The sequence below is a fragment of the Coffea arabica genome, chromosome 7e, assembly GCF_036785885.1.
Source record: "Coffea arabica cultivar ET-39 chromosome 7e, Coffea Arabica ET-39 HiFi, whole genome shotgun sequence".
NCBI classification, from domain to species: Eukaryota; Viridiplantae; Streptophyta; class Magnoliopsida; order Gentianales; family Rubiaceae; genus Coffea; species Coffea arabica.
The window spans coordinates 43,086,399-43,095,239 of record NC_092323.1 but is presented as its reverse complement, the minus strand read 5'-3'; the positions used below and the strand labels follow the sequence as shown (position 1 = coordinate 43,095,239).

Genomic DNA, 8,841 nt, shown 5'->3' with positions numbered 1-8,841 from the left:
AGACTTTTTTATATCGAGCACTTCTTGTAGTTTTGCACTCACAAAGATATGTGACAACTGCAGTTGCCACGTCTAGTGTCGCAACATCTGTCCTTTTTGATGGTAGGACTGTGCACTCTAGGTTCAAGATTCCCTTGGATTTTCAACACAAAAAACTTGTCAATTTGATTAAACAAATTGGTGTTGCCAAGCTAATCTTTGAAGCTAAATTAATCTTGTGGGATGAGGCTTCAATGGCAAAAAGAGAAACAATTGAGGCATTTAATACTCTTCTTAAAGATATAATGGAATCTGACAAATTCTACCGGTTATTAGTTCTTGGCGGTGATTTCTGACAAATTCTACCGGTTATTGAACGGGTAACTAAGGAAGATTTGATTAGATCAAGTCTTGTAAATTCACCTCTATAGTCTCATATGTATAAACTCCAATTGATGACAAATATGAGAGTTGTCTTAAATCAAGCTTTTTCAGATTTCTTGCTTAGAGTAGGAGAAGGAATTGAACTTGTTGATGAACAAGGTTAAATATCTCTTCTACATGATTTGGTCATTCCTTATTATAACAAAGAAAAGCCGTTTAACAAGTTAAAATTATATATTGTGTTGTAAATAGTTCATTTCCTATGCATTATTTTATTATTAGACTTAATTATTTTTAAATTGTACCAGCTTGCTAGGAACCGTCTTCCCTGTGTTTTTAGACTCGGATCGGACCGGCCGGTCGGACTGGTTAGACCGGGAACCGGCCAGGCATCCGGTCCGAGTTAGTTAAAAAACTCGGATGTTATAAAATCGGTCAAACCCGGACCGGGTTTGATCGGTGAACCGAAAAATCTGATTAACCCCGGTTTTTTTATTTTTTTTTATTTTTTGGCCTTTTTTTCAGTCAAAATTTGACAATTTGACAATTGTCTGACCAACTAAAAATGCTAAAATTTGACTGAAAAAATCGGACAAAATTGACAAAACTTGCATCGGCTACTTGGCTTCTCTTTTCATACTTTTTCTTCCTTTCTTGAGTTTCTTCTTCAGCGCCGATCTCCACCGCCATCTCTTGAGATTCATCGATTGTCCTTCAATCTCTAGCCTCCACCGCCACAACACCACCAGTTCCTTCAGATTTCAAGACAATCAAGTAGTTAGCACGCGAGTGAACTGAAGCTAAATCTGGTAATTTTTTACAATCTGAAGGCTATTATTGCTGATTCGTTATGCTAAAGTTGATCTGTGACTGGAATTTTTTGATTCATTATGCTGGGCATTTGGGATTTGGATATTACGGGTGTGTATGAGAAGTTGGGGTGTTTAATTAGATTTGGCATTTGGGATTCATTATGCATCAGATTTGTAATTAAGAGCAGAAATGTGTTTAATTCTGTTTAGTCTCTGGAATCTTGGTCATAAACTTTCACGTTCTGTTAAGGATAATCAGTAACTGAATAGATTACCCCTTGCCTACTTAGCTGGAACATAGATTGCTGCTGCTACTGGAAATATTAGTTGTAGCCGAGAGAAAGAATTAGAAATCATTTCAAGTTCCAGCATGTTTGCTAGATTTGAATACCTAATGAAATGGTTAATGGAGGAAATTCTGATGAAAAGCTGATTCTTGCTTAGGGACATTAAGGTTGTAAGCTCAGCGAAACGTAACATTAGGAAATTTCAGAATTCTAGCTAAAACTAGTAAAGAAAAGCTGAGATCCAAATTGTTACATTGTTGGAGGAACTAACGTTTGATGGAATGAATTGCTGGAAATAGATGTTCCTTGCCTTAATTTATGCCAGACCGAAACTATAGATCATGCTGATTATTTTTTTGTACAGATCATGATAGCTATGTTAATTTCAACTTTGCAATGTATTTTCATGTGTAATAATTGCTATAGATTTTCATTTATAGGAGGTTTTTTAAATTATTGAATATTTTCAATATTCTTTCCAATGTAGGACAATGGAAGATATCGATTCACAATCCACACCAACAAATGAAAGATCAGCGTCAAAGTCAAGTTCTGAAAATCATAGGCAATAAACTGATGTGACTTGGAGACATGTTATAGAAGGACAAGATTCACAAGGTAGAAAAATTTTGATATGTCAATGGTGCAATAGTACTTTTAGAGGGGATGTTATTAATCGAATGAAACATCATCTTGCAAAAGTCAAGGGTAATGTTGCTCCATGCAAAAATGTGCCAAATGATATTCAGCAGATAATGGAAGATTCATTGAATGAAAATGTTTAAAAAGCAAAAGAGAAAAAAGGGATATTTGAAATTGGAAATCCTTTTGGCCGAAGTGTAGCGGGATTTGAAGGTGGTGATGTTCAAGAAATTTCTCATCCAAAAAAAAGGCAACTCAAACTAATGTGAGTGGGAATAAGGGAAAAAGAAAGGCATATGGCATTGAATCTTACATGACAGGTAAATCTCTTGATCGTTCTCAACCGAATATCAAGTCTTGTATGCAAAGTAAAGAGAGATGGCATGATACTGACATGGCTATAGCTTTGTGGTTTTATGATTCATGTATTCCAATGAATGCTTGTAATTCTCCCTATTACCAACAAGCAATTGAAATAATAGCAAGTATGGGTTATGGTTATCAAGGACCTAGCTATCATACTTTAAGGGTTAATTTGTTGAAAGATGCAAAGAAGCAAGTTGAATTAATTGTTGACAATTTACGTAGTAAATGGGCTGAAACTGGTCGTACAATTATGGGTGATGGCTGGAAGGATAATAGGCAAAGAATTTTGATCAATTTTTTGGTCTATTGTCCTAGTGGGATCTCATTCATCAAATCTGTTGATGCTTCAAATTTTGAGTCTAATGCTGAATATTTGTGTAATCTGTTTTCAGAAATTGTTGAGATTGTTGGATCTAGTAATGTTGTTCACATGGTCACAGATAATACAAGTAATTATAAAGCTGTTGGTCGATTACTTTCTGAAAAATATCCTACAATTAGTTGGTCTCCTTGTGCAGCACATTGTTTGAATTTAATTATGAAAGATGTTGGAGAAATGACTCATGTGAAAGATGTAATTACTCTTGCTTCAAGAGTCACTGTGTATGTACATAATAAAAAATGAATTCTTAGTTGGTTAAGAAAAAGGCTTGGTGGGAGAGAGATTCTTCGTCCTGCGAAAACACGATTTGGTACTAATTTTATTGTTTTGAAGAATCTTCATGATTTGAAACAGCATTTGGAGGCTTTAGTGACTTCTAGTGCATATAAGAGAGAGTTGAAAAATGAAAAAGGTAAAGAAGTCAAACAAATTGTTGTTGATGGGAAGTTTTGGAATAATTGTTTGATTATTGTGAGAATTATGGGTCCAATTATGCGCTTGTTGCGCATCTGTGATTCTGATGAAAAACCATCATTGGGTTATGTATATGAAGGCATATGGAGAGTTGTTAATGGCATTAAAGAACTATTTAAGAACAAGAAAAAGTTCTACGGCCCATACATTGATATAATTGATAGGAGGTGAGATAATATGTTGAAAAAAGATCTACATGCGGCTGCCTTTTGATTGAATCCGGCCTTCCAATATGATAAGGATAGCCCTTGTCACATGCCTGAAATTATGAAAAGTGTTTTAGAAGTCATGCAAAAGTTAAAAATGGATGGACTTCAATATATGATGAATGAAATATCAATGTTTAGATCAACGGATCAAAGTTTTGGATTTGAATTTGCTCAAAATACTCACAAAACTGCCCGTCCAGGTATGCCTACTTTAATTTCGCATTGATTATGTTAAGAATTACTTTTGTTGGTTTTCTTTATAAAAGAGTACTAATTATGTCTTACTAATATAGATGAGTGGTGGAAATTATTTGGTAATGATGCTCCACATTTACAAAAGTTGACAATTAAACTCTTGAACCAAACATCTTCTTCTTCGGGATGTGAACGCAATTGGAGTGTATTTGAACGCATCCATACCAAAAAGAGAAATAGACTTGAGCATCAAAGGTTGAATGATCTTGTTTATATTCATTATAATTTACGTTTGAAGAATAGGTATGGAATTACTATTATACATGCTTACCTTCTTTTGTAAATTTATTAATTTTTTAAAATTACTTACTTCTTTTATTTTTTTTGCTCTTTTTTTTCGTTGTAGGTTTTCATATAAAAAGAGGTCTTATGATCCGGTGGATTATGAAACTATTGATAAAGTTGAATTTTGGGTAGTTGATGAGGAACAAGAAGGAAAGCTTGATTATGATGAGTTAGAAGAAATGATTGAAGAAGAATTTCCCAAAAATAGCGAAAATGAAGCCTCTCAATCACGTAAGTTTATATTTGCTAACTTTATCTAAGTTTCATTTTAATTTTTGTGGTATCAGAGCTTGGTCTCCTAGAGATTAAGCTCAAACAGTTTGGAGTAAAGATGACAACCAATCATGCTATGTTTGTTGAGGGGCAATCTGTCACTAGGTCTCCCATGTTTACTGGTTCCAATTATGTTAGTTGGAAAGAAAGAATGATTATCTTTTTGCATCTATTGATATTGAGCTATGGTTTATTGTGAATGAAGGACCGTATGATGCTAACGTTCTTGATGCAGATACAAGTTTGTTTCGACCAAAAACAAGAGCTGAATTGAATGCTCAAGATAGAACCAATCTCACATTGAATGCCAAAACCATGAATGTTCTTTATAGTGCTTTAGACTCAAATTAATCAATTAGAGTAAAAGGATGTAAATCTGCCAAAGAAATGTGGGATAAGCTAAGAGAAATTCATGAGGGTAGTGACAACGTGAGAGAACAGAAAAAGTCTATCTTGGTCACAAAGTATGAATAATTTAAAATAGAATCTCTTGAGGATATTGACAAAATGTATTGCAGGTTCAATGACTTGATCAAAGATCTCGAGGTGTTGGGCAAAGAGTACACCTTGGGAGAGAAAAACAGGAAAATTCTCAATGCGTTGGGCAAAGAATGGGAAAGTAAAGTGACTGCAATAGAGGAGGTTAAGGATTTGAATTCTGTGCCTATTGAATCTCTCATTAACTCACTAACCTCCTATGAGTTAAAGTTGAAAACTAAAGTGCAGGAGGAAGAGGACGCGAGAGCAAAGAGAAACATAGCTCTAAAGGCAGCTCAAGGTGAAAATGATCCAACTCTGTTGGATGATGAAGATTCGGATGGTGATGACAATGATCTTGCTCTAATCACAAAAAGTTTCAGGAGAATCTTGAATAAAAGGAAGTTTAGAAGGGGAGGACCTAGCAATCAATTCCAGAATCAGTCTCCAATTGCAAGGAACAAAGGAAAACAAGAATTCAACAAGAAATAATTGGACAAATGCTACGAATGTGGACAGCCTAGACACTACGCAAACGAATGCTCCCTGAAGAAAAAGAAAGATGGAAAAGCTGATCGAAAGCCAAGGTTCAACAACTTCCAAATTACATGGAATGAATGTAACTCCGATGGCGAAGTTGAAGAAGAAGAAGAATCAGCTCAAATGACCTTCATGGCTATTGGAGATAATGAGGTAACTTCCATACACTCTCAATCTGAAAGTGATGATGATCTTGAATCCTTTGTTGAAAAATTGCATAATGCCTTGAAGGAATCTTATGATAAAAACAAACAGTTAAAACAGAAAATTGTCTTTCTCATTCAAAATAATGCAAGTCTTTTTCAACAAAATAAACAACTAAAGGCTGACAATGAGTGCCTTGTAAGAGCCGGATTTGATGTTCAAAATGAACTTGATAGCAAGACAAGTGTTTGTGAAATGCTGAAGAAAAGACATTATGATCTGAATAAAAGGATGGACAATTTGGATGAGACTTTAAAAGTTAGAAAACAAGATTATCTCAAAAAGAACATGTCAACCACCTTTCTTACTGCTCATGAAAGAATATTAGCACATAACAGAAATGCACATGGTTTTACAACATATAGAAGGAGTAGATTGAGATTTATCAAATCATTACATGTTAAAGACTCTTCCATTATGTGTAGTTTTTGTTGTCAAAGAGGGCATTTGAAAGGAGATTGTTATGTGAAAAGAAATCTGAATAGAGGAATGAGATGCATGTGGTTAGTTAGACATAATTCTAACTATTGTGGACCTAAAAGTTAAAGGGTACCAAACACTCTCTCTTTTCAGGGAAAAGACTCAAACAAGTCCAAATGGTTCATTGACAGTGGCTGTTCAAGGCATATGACCGGTGATCCTTCTTTGTTCATAAAGCTAAAATAAAAATCAAGTGAAAAGGTGACATTTGGTGATGACGTGAAAGTTAAGACAATTGGAATATGTGATGTTGGTAAGGATGATGAAACTTTTGTTCATAATGTGCTCTTAGTTGATAACTTAGGTTATAACTTGCTTAGTGTTAGTCAATTATGTGATAAAGATTTGAATGTGTTGTTCAAAAAGCATGAATGCATTGTTCTTGACTCTAAATATAATGTTGTGTTCAAAGGTAAGAGGTTTAACGATATTTATATTGTTGTTCTTGATAAACTTGATTCATCTAGCTTCCAATGTCTTAAAGACTCAAATGAAGATCCTTGGTTGTGGCATAGGAGACTTTGTCATTTTAACATGGAATTACTAAAGGAAATCTCGAAAAAGGAGCTGGTTAGGGGCTTGCCAAAAATCAGTTTTGAAAAGGATAAAATTTGTGATGCATGTCAATTTGGAAAACAAACAAAGATTTCCTTTAAACCAAAGAGGTGTGTATCTACTTCTAATCCTTTGGAACTCTTGCATCTTGATTTATTTGGTCCTACTCAAATTACTAACTTGGGAGGTAAGAGATATTATTTTGTGATTGTTGATGATTATTCTAGATATACTTGGGTGATATTCCTTGCTCATAAAGATGATGCTTTCAAGAATTTCACTTCATTATTTGCTAAAGTGTAAAATCTGTTTGGTTTAAAAATTGTTAGGATTAGAAGTGATAATGGGACGAAATTCAAGTTTTGTGATTTTCCAGAATTTTGTGATCATAATGGCATAACACATGAGTTTTCTATTGCAAGGACTCCACAGCAAAATGGTGTTGTAGAAAGGAAAAATAGGACACTCCAAGAGACTGCTAGAACTATGTTGAGTGAATGTAATTTGCCAAAATATCTTTGGGCTGAAGCGGTAAACGCCGCATGTTATGTGATGAATAGAATCCTATTGAGACCTATTTTGAATAAAACATCTTATGAACTGATTTTTGATAAGAAACCTACGGTTGGATACTTCAAAGTTTTGGTTGTAAATGTTTTATCTTGAATTTAAAGGAACATCTTGGTAAGTTTGACAAAAAATCTGATGAAGGAATATTTTTGAGGTATTGGGAGAACAAAAGAGGATATAGAATCTTTAATAGAAGAACTCTTGTGATAGAAGAAACTATACACATAACATTTGATGAAACTAATGATGATAATTTCAAAAGTTCGAGTGAGGATGATGATGTAGGTGTTCGTGAAGGAATGAAAAAGCTAACAATTGGAGATGAAGGAACCTCTAAACCGGAAGCAAAGGAAATGGAGGATGAAGCTCATGAAGATCAAGAAAAGGAAGATGAAGACAAGAATGATGATTCATTCAAAGACCTTCCCAAAGTTTGGAAATTTAGCCAAAATCATCCAAGAGAGTTTATAATTGGTGATCCATCCGAGAAGGTAAAGACTCGGTCCTCATCTAAGAAATTGATAGACAATTTTACTTTAGTCTCTCTTTTTGAACCTAAAAATATCAATGATGTCTTAAAGGATGAAAACTGGATTTTGGCAATGCAAGAGGAACTTAATCAATTTGAAAGAAATAAGGTGTGGACATTTGTTGATAGACCTCAAAATCAACCTATCATTGGCACGAAGTGGATATTTAGAAATAAGTTGGATGATAAAGGTGTAGTTGTAAGAAATAAAACTAGATTAGTTGCTAAAGGATATGCACAAGAAGAAGAAATTGATTTTGATGAAACATTTGCTCCCGTAACTAGATTAGAATCGATTAGAATGCTTCTTGCTTTTGCTTGCTTCAAAGGTTTCAAATTATTTCAAATGGATGTTAAAAGTGTCTTCTTAAATGGTTTCATTGATCAAGAAGTATATATGGATCAACCCCCCGATTTTGAAAATACAAAATTTCCAAGTCATGTGTTTAAGCTCTCAAAAGCATTATATGGACTAAAACAAGCTCCAAGAGCTTGGTATGAAATATTGAGTGGTTTCTTGATTGAAAATGGTTTCAAAAGAGGTACTGTGGACACCACATTTTTTACTAAGTAAGTGTTAAATGATCTTCTTATTGTGCAAATATATGTAGATGATATTATTTTTGGTGTTACTAATGAGTATCTATGCAAGGATTTTTCCACCATTATGCAAAGTGAATTTGAAATGAGTATGATGGGAGAATTAAATTTCTTCCTTGGACTTCAAATACATCAAGCTCTAGAGGAAATTTTTATAAATTAAGCAAAATACACCAAGGAATTGCTGAAAAGATTTGGCATGGAGGACTCAAAGCAAGTTAGAACTCCAATGTACACTTCTACAAAACTTGACAAAGATGAAGAAGGTAAACATGTGGATGAAAAGCACTATAGAGGTATGATTGGAAGCCTACTCTATTTAACCGCAAGTAGACCCGATATTATGTTTGTTGTTTGCTTGTGTGCTAGATTTCAATCTTGTCCAAAAGAATCACATTTGAACGCTGTTAAAAGGATTTTTAGGTATTTGAAAGGTACATTAGATTATGGTCTTTGGTATGCTAGATCTTGTGAATTTGCTCTATCTGGATATTCGGATGCGGATTTTGGTGGTTGTCGTGTGGACAGAAAAAGTACT

At 34.1% G+C, this 8,841-nt stretch overlaps 1 long non-coding RNA gene across 1 annotated transcript; it reads left to right on the top strand.

The window, feature by feature from the left end:
- Window positions 1-956: 956 nt before the first annotated feature.
- LOC140010975 (uncharacterized) lies at window positions 957-2,163 on the top strand. The gene is made up of 2 exons (XR_011818176.1): window positions 957-1,172; window positions 1,950-2,163. It is a non-coding gene; the product is annotated as an uncharacterized lncRNA (long non-coding RNA).
- The last annotated feature ends 6,678 nt before the right edge of the window (window positions 2,164-8,841 follow it).